This window comes from Euphorbia lathyris, chromosome 5 (assembly GCF_963576675.1).
Source record: "Euphorbia lathyris chromosome 5, ddEupLath1.1, whole genome shotgun sequence".
Lineage (NCBI taxonomy): Eukaryota > Viridiplantae > Streptophyta > Magnoliopsida > Malpighiales > Euphorbiaceae > Euphorbia > Euphorbia lathyris.
The window spans coordinates 47,003,860-47,021,194 of NC_088914.1; positions in this window are offsets into that span (position 1 = coordinate 47,003,860).

Here is a 17,335-nt window from a genome sequence, read left to right on the forward strand (position 1 = left end):
TGTTGGAATCGAAGTGGACCTTCAGGGTAAACATCTAATGGCCTGATATTTATCTAGACGAGAACAGCTGCACCGGCTAACTGCAACTTCATTCCCTCTTGCCCGGAAGTGAAAACTAGTAACTTCCACAAGCTTCTTTCCTCTCCCCGGTCTTTAGAGAAGCTTCAAAAGAGCCAGTAACAAGCAGAACAAAGACGCGCCGCTACGCGGGCGGGCAGAGCTAAGGGAAGAGAACAGCTACTACAGTTGGGAATCGTCCTAACCTTAGCGAAAGCACTTGATTTCGCCCTTCCTGAGCTTTTGGGGAAGATCAGCCTGTTATCCCTAGAGTAACTTTTATCCGTTGAGCGACGGCCCTTCCACTCGGCACCGTCGGATCACTAAGGCCGACTTTCGTCCCTGCTCGATGGGTGGGGTGTTGTTATATCTAGCCTCAAATTCCCACCACTAGCCCCGTGAAATGACGAAAATGCCATTTCATGGGTTTTGGATGGAAAAAGGCAATTTTTTTCCTTCCCGACACTCGGGCGTGTGGCTATCACGCCCGACCACACGGTGTGGCGTGATAGCCACACGCCCGCATGTCGGGAATAAAAAAAATTAGTATGTTATCCCATTAAACCCGTAAATACCTGTTACCTGTTCAAACTACACAATTTTACTTAAAACCTATAATTACCATACAATTTTAACTAAAATCAGTAACAATAATATAAGTTCATGAATAAATATTATTAATAAAAACACATAAACTAATATACATCAGTCAATGTTATCTAGTCCAAGCCGCTCTCCTTTCAGCATATATATTGTCCAAGTGACGGACACTCGGATCACGAAATGTATGCCATTGGGTGGTAATGGGAGACACTGGAAATCCAGGTCTTAAATAAAGACGTATGTAGTGTTCATAACTCCCCAAATGACAAATGACAATCTCTTGCTCCGGTGGTCTTCCATCGACCGAACGCATCGGAAGTATAGTACAACATCCTAACTGTGGCGCAGTAAAAAGGAATATCACTGCATTCAACACAGATGCATCAGCATATAAGTCATCCGTGTTGGTCCCTTATAACGTGACAAGTTAGTTCCAAGGGGGGGGATATGAACTATTTAAAATTTTGTCCGTTAAGGCTGACTTCTTTTCTTATGAAAAGGTTTACACATCGTGACTAAGCAGTTTGAAGATACAACTTAGTCAATTTGTGACTAAGTCTATTTCTTTCCTTGAGTCAGGAAATAGCACTTAGAGTCTATTCCTGAACTCAGCTTCTTAGTATACTTAACTCAGCGTGAGTTCATTACTTAGTCAGTTTTATAGCAAGCAATATGTAAAGGAGTTTAAGGGTTAGAAAGATATTACTCAGCAGACTTATCCTGGTTCGGCCTCTCCGCCTACGTCCAGTCCCCGGAACTCATTCTGAGCTTTTCGAATTCTCTACTGAGCTCTTTAAAGGTAGAGCACGAAACATTTTACAATAGAAGCTGAGTATACAAGAGTTCCTTCCTCTATACCTCTACTCACTCCTATATCTACCGCTGAGTACTATAACCGAGTACTCAGCCTCTCCTTTCTATTCTTCTAGAAATGATAAAGTGTTTGTCCTAAACAACAATTGCTAAGACACTTTAGATGATTGAAATCACTCTAGACTTTTACACAATAATATGGAAATTGGTGTAAGGTTTTTGCTTTGCTTTGTTCACAGAACTTCGTGTATGAATTTGGACAGCGTTTCGGCTAATTGAAGATCTGCATCGAATGAAGCAAATGAGAGACCTTTATATAGTGACACTTGAGGCACCGGTCATTTCGAATTTCGAAATAACCGTTGGAGGGAAACGGCTTCCTGTCGTTGTCACTCAGTACACGCTCAGTGTCGTTGGCCAATGAGATTCTTGCATCTTCTGTCCATGGCAGTGCTCGGCAGCTTTTCTTCCGGTAAACAGAATGTTTCGACATTTTTGGCAAAGTCTTCCAGACAGGTTCCTGCGCCTTCTGAACTTTACCCAAAGTAGAAATACTTTGTCTAGAAGTTGATTCTTGTCTGCCGCTGTCCAGACTGCTTGTCGCTTAACTCAGCAGCTTCCTCTTGAAGCTTTTGCTAGAAGGCTTCTCGATCCTTCTTCATGCTGAGCCGTCGTTTTGCTTGAAACGGCTACGTTTCATCTTCTTGGGTCGTGAGGTCTTGATTATGTTGACTTGGGCTTGACTTCCACTCATGGGCTTTTTAGACTTTATATCTTAATGTCTTATAGATAAATAAACTCAACATTGAACAAACACATTAGTATAAATAAATCAAAGCATTTAAATTTAATGTGTTAGAATATTTTTTATCAATTACTTAAATAATTTTGTCAAAACAAAATCATGTGGAAATGTGTTTCAACAAACTCCCCCATTTTGATGTTGACAAAAATATTCAGTCAAGAACTCAGTGTTGAGCTCCCCCATGATAGTTGACCTTATATTACTCAGTATACTCCCCCGTAAAGGTCGAGCGGCTGACTTAGATTTACTTTAAACATTTCAAGGTTTAATCAGGTAAGTCTAAGGTCAGTTTTCAGAATTAGGTCAGCTCATGGAACATATTCTATTTAACTCAGTTTATGCGGAAGATTTAGATATCAGAGAGCGCTGAGTATTTCTTTGTTCAATGTGTTTAAGAAGACATGTAAAAGCGGTCAACATATTGATCAACACAGCATACATTCATAAAGCAATGTAGATAAATAACACAGTTGATTTAGTGAAGATGCGTTTAACTTTTCAATACAAAACATAAGTAAGCATCACACAAGATTGGTCAAATTTTGGAAAAGATAGATGCATGCGTAGTTTTGTATTCAGGTGATCAACACAACAAAAATGCATAAGGGAAAGACTACAAGTTTTAACAAAATGAAATCTAGTCAATCCTAGTCAAGCTATTTCTTCTTGTAGTTGAGTTGGGCTTCATGCTCTTTAGCTTTACCCTTTCCCTTTTGTTTTTGCTGACTACCTGAAGCTTCTTTTGAATGTTGGGTTCTTTGAGCTTGTACTTTCTCCCCCGTTTTGCCACCATCAGCAGGAGGAGAAATGAAAGTGTCTTCAATGGCAGCTAGAGTTAGGCGTTTAGAGAATGCCTTTAGCTTTCGTGTGCTGGTATTTATGTCGTAAAAAATGGGAACACCATCATCCAAAATAGCTCGTGGAATCCTGACATCTGCAGCACTCAGCATACTCAGAACATATGCTTGAGACTTTCCAACCCAGTGTATGCTGTCAGTGAGCATTGCAAAAGCTTGATGAAACATCTTTAGCAAAGACGAATCAAAATACCGACGCTGAGCGTTGGTGTGTCGCACGTGGTTGAAAGTAACTCGAGTGTACTTCAGTATTTCGTTTGTTTTGAGCTGGTCAGTTTCCATCTCTTCCTTGCTTAAGTTTAGCAGACGCACAACCTCACTAATTTGCTCAATGGAGCATTGGGAGGAGGAAGAGAGTTGGTGATTGGTTTTCTCTTGCTCAGTATGAAGCTGGTTGAATAGTTGATGAACTTCGGCAGAAGTTGCATACGTTGTGTTCGCAGCTGACAATTGATGAAGTTGACCCTGTAGAGAGTTCATGTGATCAACCATGGTCAGCTGGAGTTCGGCCAGCTTTGTTATAGAGTCCTGTTTGGGCTGTTGAGATTGTAATGAAGTCATGACACTCAGAAGATCCTTCAGACCTTTGATCTCAGTAAGAAGCTGAGTGACAGACGAAAGCTGAGTTGGCTCAACATTAATAGACCCAGCGGCATCGGCGTTTGTTTGATGAAGGTTCTGGAGAAGGGCTTGAGCTGAGTCAATGATTCTTCGACCAGACTCATAGGCAGTAAGATAACTGAAGGATCCATCATTTGTTGGCCCAAATGCCGGAGGAGGAGTAGAACCGAATAGAGGCGGTGTTTGGTTCTGCCCAACATTAGAAGTTCCAGCATGATCAGCGGCTGGTCTTGAATTAAGATTTCTAGTAGAAGCTGACTGGATTAGATTCTGCACTTGGATTTGTGGAAGAGGAGGATCGGCAGAATGTATTACTTGCTTAGAGTCGGGCTGAAGCTGACTAGGTGTTGGAAGTTGAGGAAGTTCAGTGTTCACCTGAGCAGGTAATTCCTTAGCTTGCTCAACATGTTGAGGAGCATGATCTTCGAGCACTTGTTCGGCATGATTTTGGCTGGGGGAAGTAGTTAAGTCGGCATGTTCCTTCGGCTGAGAAACAGAGGCTTGATTTTCTTGTTTCTCTAGTTGAGGCTCAGGAGGATTAGAGAAGAACTTAAGGTGTACTTCTGTTAGGCCAGTGATCTCATCCCTTAGCGGTGAGTCACCCATGAGGTCAATGACGGGGGCTCGATATGCCTTCTTCTTCTTAAGTCTTCTTAGTCTCTTTAGCTTTGGAGGAGTAGGATCAGCAGGAATGGACTCAATGGAGTCAGTGGATGAAGTTTCCCTTTGAACAGCGGGATGATTTGTCGTTGGCTCATCGTCTTCTTCTTCAACCAGCTCAGTGTTGATTGGTTCAAATTTCTCATCATCAGCTGTCTCCTCAGAGTCAACCTGACCACCCAGTTCTTCTTCTTCTTCAAACTGACCACCCAATTGGTCTTGTTCTTCCTCTTCTTCTTCTGACTATTGTTCAGTGTCAATGTCTTGACTTTGTACATAATGTGAGTTGGGAGGAATGACGACGTCAGTTGGAAGGGCATCGATGGGTCTTAACTCAAAAGAGAGTTTCTTTTTCTTCCTCAGAGGTTGCTCATCATTGTCCTCTCTTTCTTCTACCTCAGGCTCAGCTTGCCTTGGTCTTTTCTCAGCTGACCTAGGTCCATCCTGACCTTGCTGAATTTAAGGCTTAGTTCCTCTGGACACAAATTTCAGCTTCTTTGGTGGAGAAGCAACTTCTTTAGAGGTGCTTTGAACAACTTTCCTCTTTCTTTGCGTCCTTCCCTTTCAAGTCACCATTACCTCAGTTTCCTGGTCAGCGGCTGCTTTCCCTTTCTTGGGCACTATTGGTTGATCGTAGAATAGACCAAACAGTGCCGCAGCTGTGATCTCTGTCCCTATTGTGTGGATTTCTTCAACTAAGCTCACCCTGTGATCCTTAAGGATTTTGGTGATGATGGACCCCAGCCTAAGGGTTCCAGTGCTCCTTTGAAACCCACCGATTAAGAAGACAGACATGTTTATCGGTGTATAGGTCAGCATGTGCCAGATGAAGCACTGTTCGAAGTTTGTCGCTGAGTTGGTGCAGTTGATTTTGGGGAAGATGAAATTGGTCAGTATGTAGTGGGCCATCTTCTGATTCCGACCCATGGAGGTACTTGAAATTTCCCCTACATGACCAGGAGGTTTGCAGAACTCAACGACGTAGTTGGTTTTGTCTTGGTCACCAGATTTACGAAGAATCGCTCCTTCATTTTTCAGTTGGAGTAGTGAGGCAAGATAAATAGGGTTGATGAAGATGTCCTTCCCTTTAACCTTGGTAACCATGTAGTCCCGATCATCATCTGCGACCTTTAGGTTAGCATAAAATTCCTTAACTAACTCTGGGTAGGTATCTTCACGAACTGAGAATAGCTCGGTCCAGCTGTTGTTCTTGATCCAGTCACAAAAGGGTTGCTCAGCTTCCACAAAACCCCTTGAGAACCATCCGGAATGGTCTACCTTATACCCCCTCACACTCTCGTAAACTTGAGTGTAGGTGCGTTCCACATGCTTCTTTGCCTTATCCTTCTGTTGTTTGCCTTTTGAGGAGGCAGCTTGGTCAGCTTTGGTTTGCTTGCTCGACGTAGTGACCTTTGAGTGGTCACACTGGGCAGGGGATGCAGGATTTTCATCGGAGCGATTAACGGCACCGGAGACATTCTGAGAATCTTTCGTCATGATTCTTAGAGAAGTTTGGGAGATTTTAGAGAGAATATGAGAATACTAGAAATTTCTAAGCGTAAAGAGATAAAAGTGGGAAATCATCCACTATTTATAGAGGTGTCGAATTGATCCTAAGCGTTGAGGTGGCCGTTTGACCTCGAGATACTCAATCGACAAATATTCTGGCATTTATGACACATTCGGCGCATGAGTTTTCTAAGCATCGCGCTTACGTCATCCTAGGTGGCTATTTAATTCGCATGTTGTGCATTAAAGTTTGCAACGGATCTTTACTCAGTGTTTAAGAATTTCAAACGTTTAAAGTACTGAGTAGTCAGTGTTACGCAAAGGAATAATTCTCATGCTTAGTTGCTCAGCTTAAGATAAACACTCAGCATGTGAAAGTTATTGATTTAGCATAAATCATTCAGCATGGTAATTCACTCAGGATGCATACATTCTATACTTGGAATTTATTGAAGAGGATTAAACATACCAATGGCTTCTCTAAGTATGTTGAATTGCTCACGAGCCAGTGGCTTTGTGAAGATATCAGCAAGCTGCTCATCCGTTGGGACATAGATCAACTTGATCTCTCCCTTGAGTACATGATCTCTAATGAAGTGATGTCTTATTCTGACATGCTTCATCCTGCTGTGCTGGATTGGGTTCTTTGATAAGTCAATGGCACTCTTGTTGTCACATTTGACTTTAATTGTTTTAGTCCGAACGCCATAATCTTCAAGCTGTTGCTTAATCCATAGGACTTGAGCAACACAGCTTCCAGCAGCAACGTACTCAGCTTCAGTGGTTGATAGGGCTACTGACGCCTGCTTCTTACTGAACCAAGACACAAGACAGCTCCCAAGGAAGTGGCATCCTCTTGAGGTGCTTTTTCGTTCAAGCTTGTCTCGTCCGTAGTCAGCGTCAGTGTATCCAATGAGTGTGAAATCATGAGTATTGGGATACCACAAACCTGCATTCACTGAGCCTTGCAAATATTTAAGGATTCTTTTTACAGCTATGTAATGAGATTCCTTAGGATTAGATTGATATCTAGCACAATAACATACCGAGAACTGAATGTCCGGCCTACTAGCAGTTAAGTAGAGTAGAGAACCAATCATACCTCGGTACAATCTGCTGTCTACTGACTTACCATTTTCATCAGCGCAGAGGATAGTGTCAGTGCCCATTGGGGTAGATATTGACTTACAATTCTCAAGTTCATACTTCTTCAATATCTCCTTAGCATACTTAGTTTGACTGATGAAGATGCCATTTTTCCCTTGTTTGATTTGAAGTCCAAGGAAGAAATTGAGTTCTCCCATCATTGACATTTCAAACTCAGTCTGCATCTGCTTACTAAATTTCTTGCACATTGACTCGTTAGTTGCACCAAAAATAATGTCATCAACATATATTTGAGCCAGCAGGGTATCTTTACCCTTCCTCTTAATGAATAAGGTTGTATCAGCTTTACCTCTAACATAATTTTTAGTCAGCAGGAAACTGGTCAGCCTCTCATACCAAGCACGTGGTGCTTGCTTGAGACCATACAGAGCCTTTTTGAGCTTATAAACGTGGTTTGGGAATTTAGGATCCTCAAACCCTGGAGGCTGATTAACATAAACTTCCTCGTTTATAACTCCATTAAGGAATGCACTCTTAACATCCATTTGAAACAATTTAAAGTTCATATAACTTGCATATGCACACAAAATTCTAATAGCCTCTAGCCTTGCCACTGGGGCAAAGGTCTCACCGTAGTCAATACCTTCTTGCTGACTGTAGCCTTGAGCTACAAGTCTTGTTTTGTTTCTGACCACGTTCCCTTGTTCATCCAGCTTGTTGCGGAAGACCCATCTTGTTCCTATGGTCTTCTGGCTTCTTGGTTTTGGCACTAAGTCTCATACTTCATTTCTTCTGAACTGATCAAGTTCTTCTTGCATTGCATTCATCCAGAATTCATCATACTCAGCTTCAGTGAAATTCTTTGGTTCCTGGACTGAGACGAATGCTACGTTGCTGAGGTATCTCCTGAGTTGATTTCTCGTCATCAGGGTGTTCTCAACGGCATCAAGAATGGCACTCTCTGAGTGTCCTCTTGGTATTCTGATCTCTTTTGGTAGATTGATGTCTTGTGCTAGTTGTGTTTCAACAATCTCTGCAGGAGTAGATTGGTCAGTGAAAATAATTTGAGTTTCACTTTTACCTTTGGTCAGCCCTTGAGGCAATGACTCAGCGGCTGTTTCTTGGTCAGCGGGAGCTGAGTGTGGATCATCCTCAGTCAGCTGCATGTCTCTTCCTGCAGGGTTAGTTTCATCGAACTCAACGTGTACTGACTCTTCTAAGACCTGAGTTCGTTTATTGAAAACTCTGTATGCTTTGCTGTTTGTTGAGTAGCCTAAAAAGATAGCTTCATCAGCTTTTGAGTCAAACTTAGCTAGACTGTCTTTGGTATTCAAGATAAAACATTTACAACCAAAGGCACGAAAGTATCCAATGTTGGGCTTTTGTCCTTTCCAAAGTTCATAGGGGGTCTTCTTTAATATAGGTCTAACTAGAGCCCTATTAAGAATGTAGCACGCTGTGTTAACAGCTTCTCCCCAAAAGTACTTTGGAAGCATATGCTTACTCATCATTGTCCTGGCTATTTCAACCAAGGTTCTGTTTTTCCTTTCAACAACCCCATTTTTTTGAGGCGTTCAGGAGCAGAAAAATTATGGTCAATGCTGTTGGCTTCACAGAATTCAACAAACTGTTGGTTCTTGAATTCTCCACCATTATCACTACGGATGTGAGCTAACTTAAGGTCTTTATCATTTTCAAGTTTTCTTACTAAATTTGAAAACGTCTCAAAGGTTTCATCCTTGCTACTCAGCAAGATGATCCAAGTGTACCGAGAAAAGTCATCTACAATGACCAAAGAAAATCTTCTTCCACCCAAGCTCAGCGGCTGGACTGGACCGAAGAGATCCAAGTGTAGCAACTCTAATGGACGCTTAGTTGAGACAATTTTTTTACTATGAAAAGATTGTTTGGTTTGTTTTCCAGCTTGACAAGCGTGGCATAATTGATCTTTTTCAAACTTAAGTTCTGGCAGTCACTCAACCAATTGCTTTCTTGCTAATTTGGCCAGGAGGTCCATGCTTACATGACCAAGTCTCCTGTGCCATAGCCAGGAATTTTCTTCCTTTGACACTAAGCATACAGTTTTTGAAAACTTCTTTTCTAAGTTCAACATAAAGACATTATCAATACGAGGGGCAGTTAAAATTAACTCATTTGTTTTACCCTCGAATATTTTACATCCAATGTCATCAAATATAACTTTTCTCCCATTGTCACATAGCTGAGCTACGCCGAGTAAGTTATATTTGAGTCCGCTGACTAGGGAGACAGACTCAATAGTAGGATTACCACCAATGGTTCCTGACCCTACTATCTTACCCTTTTTGTTGTCTCCAAAACTTACACTTCCTCCTCGTTTACGCACAAATGTGATGAACTGAGTTTCATCACCAGTCATATGCCTCGAGCATGCGATGTCAATGTACCACATCTTTGACTTCTCAGCACACATCAGGCTTACCTGCAATATAGCTAGTTGCTTTTAGGTACCCAATTCTTTTTGGGTCCTGGTTTGTTAGGTTCAACAGGTAAAGCATCATATTTCATTTTATGACGACATACTTGGACAGTGTGTCCATTCTTTCCACAGAAGTCACAGCTGACCTTCCGTTTAGGATGTCTCACTTACTGGTCAGCACCCCAGTGCTGAGCGTGCCAGCACACCTTTGTGGTGTGTCCTTTCTTGCCACAGAAGTCACACTGGACATTCCGCTGAGGATTCCATCTCTGCTGACTGGTACTTCGATACTGAGTGTTCAGAGGAATATTTCTTTTATTCGGAACCTTAAGTTGGTTCTGAATAGATGTGACATCCTTTTTCAGTTTCTTAGAATCTGATTGGACCTCAGAGACAAACTTTTGCATAATTTCTACATTACTATGCAAAGTTGAGTTGTCCTGGAGAAGATATCGAAGGTCACTCAGTTTGAACTCCTCAATCTCGTCACATCGCCTGCTGAGTGCTCTAACCTTTTTATTACACTTTTTGACAAGTGTGTAGAGGTCACTCAGGGCATTTACCATTTCATTTCTGAGCAAGGGTAATGATATTACCTCAGTTGAGTGTATCTCATCGTCAGATGCGATGGAGGGGTCAACATGCTCAGAGACACATGGCTCAGCAAGTTCATCAGCCATGAAACAAATCTTTGCTGACTCAGTGGCATCAGCTTCCGATGATGAAGACTCATCACTGTCGCTCCAGGTTGCCACCATTGCCTTCTTGATGTTCTTTCTTTCTTTCCTCAACATGGGACAGCTTGACTTGATATGGCCAGTTTGATGACATTCAAAGCATGTAATGGGCTTTGAGCTGTCCTTTTTTAGTTTCAGAGCCAACAGCCCAACACTTGGAACATACTACAGCCCCAAGTGGCGAAGAGCCGACATCAAGGTGCCAAACCTTCCGGCGAGAGTACACTCGACCCCAAGTCTCAGAGGTCGTCAGCACAGTGAACCAGATGATGGTTAGAAGACATGTTGGAATCGAAGTGGACCTTCAGGGTAAACATCTAATGGCCTGATATTTATCTAGACGAGAACAGCTGCACCGGCTAACTGCAACTTCATTCCCTCTTGCCCGGAAGTGAAAACTAGTAACTTCCACAAGCTTCTTTCCTCTCCCCGGTCTTTAGAGAAGCTTCAAAAGAGCCAGTAACAAGCAGAACAAAAACGCGCCGCCACGCGGGCGGGCAGAGCTAAGGGAAGAGAACAGCTACTACAGCTGGGAATCGTCCTAACCTTAGCGAAAGCACTTGACTTCGCCCTTCCTGAGCTCTTGGGGAAGATCAGCCTGTTATCCCTAGAGTAACTTTTATCCGTTGAGCGACGGCCCTTCCACTCGGCACCGTCGGATCACTAAGGCCGACTTTCGTCCCTGCTCGACGGGTGGGGTGTTGTTATATCCAGCCTCAAATTCCCACCCCTAGCCCCGTGAAATGACGAAAATACCATTTCATGGGTTTTGGATGGAAAAAGGAAATTTTTTTCCTTCCCGACACTCGGGCGTGTGGCTATCACGCCCGACTGGTAATTATAGGTTTTAAGTAAAATTGTGTAGTTTGAACAGGTAACAGGTATTTACGGGTTTAATGGGATAACAGACTAATTTTTTTTATTCCTGACATGCGGGCGTGTGGCTATCACGCCCGACCACACGGTGTGGCGTGATAGCCACACGCCCGCATGTCAGGAATAAAAAAAATTAGTCTGTTATCCCATTAAACCCGTAAATACCTGTTACCTGTTCAAACTACACAATTTTACTTAAAACCTATAATTACCATACAATTTTAACTAAAATCAGTAACAATAATATAAGTTCATGAATAAATATTATTAATAAAAACACATAAACTACTATACATCAGTCAATGTAATCTAGTCCAAGCCGCTCTCCTTTCAGCATATATATTGTCCAAGTGACGGACACTCGGATCACGAAATGTATGCCATTGGGTGGTAATGGGAGACACTGGAAATCCAGGTCTTAAATAAAGACGTATGTAGTGTTCATAACTCCCCAAATGACAAATGACAATCTCTCGCTCCGGTGGTCTTCCATCGACCGAACGCATCGGCAGTATAGTACAACATCCTAACTGTGGCGCAGTAAAAAGGAATATCACTACATTCAACACAGATGCATCAGCATATAAGTCATCCGTGTTGGTCCCTTATAACGTGACAAGTTAGTTCCAATGGGGGATAGGAACTATTTAAAATTTTGTCCGTTAAGGCTGACTTCTTTTCTTATGAAAAGGTTTACACAGCGTGACTAAGCAGTTTGAAGACACAAGCTTAGTCAACTTGTGACTAAGTCTGTTTCTTTCCTTGAGTCAGGAAATAACACTTAGAGTCTATTCCTGAACTCAGCTTCTTAGTATACTTAACTCAGCGTGAGTTCGTTACTTAGTCAGTTTTATAGCAAACAATATGTAAAGGAGTTTAAGGGTTAGAAAGATATTACTCAGCAGACTTATCCTGGTTCGGCCTCTCTGCCTACGTCCAGTCCTCGGAACTCGTTCCGAGCTTTTCGAATTCTCTACTGAGCTCTTTAAAGGTAGAGCACGAAACCTTTTACAATAGAAGCTGAGTATACAAGAGTTCCTTCCTCTATACCTCTACTCACTCCTATATCTACCGCTAAGTACTATAACCGAGTACTCAGTCTCTCCTTTCTATTCTTCTAGAAATGATAAAGTGTTTGTCCTAAACAACAATTGCTAAGACACTTTAGATGATTGAAATCACTCTAGACTTTTACACAATAATATGGAAATTGGTGTAAGGTTTTTGCTTTGCTTTTCTCACAGAACTTCGTGTATGAATTTGGACAGCGTTTCGGCTAATTGAAGATCTGCATCGAATGAAGCAAATGAGAGGCCTTTATATAGTAACACTTGAGGCACCGGTCATTTCGAATTTCGAAATAACCCGTTGGAGGGAAACGGCTTCATATCGTTGTCACTCAGTACGCGCTCAGTGTCGTTGGACAATAAGATTCTTGCATCTTCTGTCCATGGCAGTGCTCGGCAGCTTTTCTTCCGATAAACAGAATGTTTCGACATTTTTGGCAAAGTCTTCCAGACAGCTTCCTGCGCCTTCTGAACTTTACCCAAAGTAGAAATACTTTGTCTAGAAGTTGATTCTTATCTGCCGCTGTCCAGACTGCTTGTCGCTTAACTCAGCAGCTTCCTCTTGAAGCTTTTGCTAGAAGGCTTCTCGATCCTTCTTCATGCTGAGTCGTCGTTTTGCTTGAAACAGCTACGTTTCATCTTCTTGGGCCGTGAGGTCTTGATTATGTTGACTTGGGCTTGACTTCCACTCATGGGCTTTTTAGACTTTATATCTTAATGTCTTATAGATAAATAAACTCAACATTGAACAAACACATTAGTATAAATAAATCAAAGCATTTAAATTTAATGTGGTAGAATATTTTTTATCAATTACTTAAATAATTTTGTCAAATCAAAATCATGTGGAAAGGTGTTTCAACAATCCGGACTCACCATCCAGTGTGACTGACCACACCCCGCTCCTGCCCATCTAATACGCGTGAGGGCAGCATCTACTCCGTTCCAGAACACTGGCGCATATAGAGCACGGTGTGCTCGCACCTCATTTTCTATAAGCACTCTCATCAGCTTCCACTCCTCCTTATTATTTGTGATGACGTCGGCTAAAACACGAAATCCACAGTTACCATCTGCTACAACATCTAGGTATCTAGTAATAAATGATACGATGAGTCCCTGAACCCTATGTAAATGTTGGTATCCGCCGATATCCGCATCAAATCCAGCTGAAAATATGAATATATGAAGTTTGTGAGTGATAATATATTTACTTTAACATTAACTTATATATTACGAAAATAAAATATACCCGGCATCTCATTGCTATGTACAGATGACGATGAGGTTCGGCCTCGACTACGACTACTCCTCGAAGTAGAAGACCGTGCACGACCTCGTGGTCCCTGACTGTACTCCTATGCACTCGGATTCCACTTCGTTGATGAATTTCCCTTTGGTCTACCCCTAACTGTGTCTTTGACCTCGGGTTCTTTGTAGCTACTTTGATCCAGGTTAATTTGATCATGAATGTAGATCGATATGCTACGCACCATTGCAGGATCTAATTTTTCAACCTTTTCCACAAGAGAGTGAAAAAATCGGTGATCCTCAAACCCTTCACCATATACGGGAGCATTAACTGGTATGTCACTCAAACCATCAAACACAAGAGATTTTCAAAAAGAATGGATGCGCTCCACACTAACCGATATACCCATATCAATATAGTTTTTAAGTTCACATGCACAAGGAATGCCATGAGTCATGGGCAACACACATCCGCATTCGTTTAACACATCCATACTCAATCCGCGCATACGCACTATCTCATCATTCACTACACGCAAACAATGATGTGAAACTTGTAAGTCGAGGTAAGTGAAAGGAGCTTTACAGTGAGCCACCGCAAATCTTCTTCTCGATTCCTCAAGTGAGTATCTGGTTATATACAGTAAAGGATTACAAAACTAATTTATTAAAATTTAAAAGATTAAATTAAATAACAGAATAAATGTCTTACTTGATCGCATCGATCTGAGCCTCAATGTCCTTGTGCACCTTTGCCCATATTGTATCGAGTGCACTAGTAGATGAATTCAACCACTGCTTCAACTGTGCATGTGAACTCTCCACTCGACAGGTTGTGGTGTTTTCTAAGTGCAACACTTTGTTCATCCACGCTCGACAGAACTTCTCCTTATGCACTAGCCATGTGGTCTCCACGTACTCTATCACACGAGGCCATTTGGAAAAAGTATTCTTCATGGTTACCACTGCCTCTTCATATTCGGCTACTGTCGGCGCTTCAATAATATTTTTCCATTTGGAATTCTTAAAAATTTCACCAAAAACCTTCAATCCACACAACTTGCCTACTCTATCCTCCACATCTTTATTAATATACCATGTACACAATAAATGATGAGTATCAGGAAATACCTCACGAACCGGTCTCGTCAACCCTAACTCCCGGTCCGTTGCAATGGTTGTTGGATGCACATCAGCTCCAAGCAAAAGCTTCAATTTTTCTAAAACCCACATATAACTTCCCTCAGTTTCATCCTTCATAATTGCGTAGGCAATCAAGAAGTTCTTGTTTGAAGGCGTCATTCCAATGATCTCAAAGAATTGCATTTTATACTTGTTTGTTTTATATGTTGAATCCATACCAACAAACAAGTAATATGATCGGAACAGTGTGATCAATGTAGGATAAAGAGGTGAGTCACAATATTGCTGCCCGCGCAGCTTGCGTCTAATGTATGTATTCCTTATCTATAGCAAGCCGATAAAACTGACTGATTACATCCCGACCCTCAAAGCTCTCAGTCCTTATTTTTTCCCGGAGTTATAAACATGTCTTTGTGCCAGACAATCCTCCGGGTGTTTTTCTTTAATTGCTGCAAAAATAGTACAAGGCTTGGCTTGAGCTGCACTCATTTGACGAACAATTTTTTTTGAACCGGGAGTTAGTCCGCTCATCTGTCTATAGCCCTGAAGATATACAACCAAGCCATGATTGTGTTGTCCTCTCTCTCTAGCAACCCCATTCACCACGCAACCCCCTAATTCACCGATTTCCATGACCTTTATCTGGAATTTGCAACCACAGTACTTTGTTTTTGTATTCCTCCGTACTACTTCCTCCATATCCATATCCTTTTTCTTTCGAGTATTTTTAATACCACGGGCACATTTAACCAATATCCATTTTAACTTACCCTCTGTCTTGTGCGACGTTGTGGTTAACTCGAAGCCAAGCCCAATTGCCCTCTGTTTTGCCCGGTTAACAGCTTCAGGGTAAGTTTCAAACGTTTGTTCGGGAAAAAATTCTGCACTGTAATCAACACTGTTCCCGCCAAAATCTTCTAACGGAACCTACAAATGATAAATAACGAACATTAGATTTCATTACGATCGATTTCATCAATTTTTCGGTACCTAAAACCTTAAAATCCAAATTTCAGAGTAGTCGGGCGTATGGATATTATGCCCCACCATGTGGTGGGGCGTGTGAGCATTACGCCCCACCACATGGTGGGGCGTAATAGCCATACGCCCCACCATATGGTCGGGCATGATGTTCAAAAGCCTCACCATGTGGTGGGGCGTAATGCTCACACGCCCGACATCAGAATTCTGAATTTTTTCAAAATATTTAACAAAAATCATTGTATGTTGAATCGAAAAAATACCTCGACTTCAGCGACTTGGTCATTCTCATCTCTTCCCGGTGATAACGGATTGCTCGCCACGAAACGTGTAATCTTTGATTTCGGAAAAGAAATGCATTCGAGAGAGTTTAGGGATTTCAATTTTTGGCTAAGGGGTGGTAACGTCTTTTTCCGGGGCTGGAGGTGGGAAAATAGGACTGGGTATAGTAATCCACTTTCTAAAAAGATTGATAGCATAGTACCATTTTTCGAATTATTTTAAAAATCAACGTGTAACTTTTGTGGGAAATGGCTTTAAGATTAAGCTTTTGAAACATGTGTGTACATGTAAAGTGTCTCTTTCTCTTAAAGGAGCTTTTCTATCCCACATGGGAACCTTATAAAAGTGTAAAAATGTTTATATTGGTATGTGCCTTTTGAGCTTTTAAATTGTGCTTAGTGGATTTTCGCAAATATACCACACGCGCGCACTCGCTTGTTTGTTCGCGCGACGCCTGTCTCAACTGGGCCCGAATTTTATTTTTTCTCACAAATTTATTTTACTCTTTGATTATTTCTTCAACTACTTAGTTCTATTCAAAATTAGATCTTGATTCTTGTCCACTACTCGGAGATTTATTCTCCTATTTTTTTTTATCTTTATGAAGATACAATTTTTCTATTCATTTCTCTCCAAACTTTTCTGGGCAATCAAATTATTTTGTTGTTCCACAGCTTTCCAACTTTGAGTGCACAAGTTTGGAATCCTTCTATATTAACCTTAGGGAGCGAACAGATTCCAGATTGCCATGACACAATTCGATTTCTTGATATGTTTTTAGTAACCTAATTATGTTTCTTACAACTTTAGTTATGCAATCTCAACTAAATAAGCATTCTAAATGTTTCTAAGATTAACAATTTAGCTTGAAAAAAAAATCTTGAAATCTTTATTTGTTCATTTTGAAATTTTGGTTGTGCTAATTTGCATCTAACTTGGCCTAAGTGAAATGGAAGTGAAAATTATTCAAAGGATGCCTTTGAACATCAAACTTGGTCACATGGAGTTTGAGAGAGTTAGAAGTGAAAATTGAAGAAAATACTATTATTTTCTAGGAATTAGAAGCTTTAGAAAAGTCCTTTTTATTGCCTATAAATCCTCCAAAGCACCTTTCACATGAGATATTGTTGAAAGAGAGGGGAGAGAAGGTGAAAGGGATTTGTCTCAAAGGTGAGTGGAATAATTTGTTTTACTTACCTAATACATATACTTGTTGGAAAGAGAGATTTTGAAATTTGAGATAAATCGTTGCTGGCTATACAATATTTTAAAGGAGATATGGTGATTTTAATTTTTCTGTTAATCTGGTCTCAGGATTTTGATACGCCTTTAAATTTAACCACATAGAATGGATTATCTTACTTATCAAAAGTCGAATGTCAATGATAATTTAACAGAGCATATTGTTTGAAATTAGCATTTTAATTTTCATTCACTGCCTCATCATAAATTTTAAAAAGTCATATTCCTTTGGAAAAATCAACCCTTTGACCGATATGCGTTGTTTT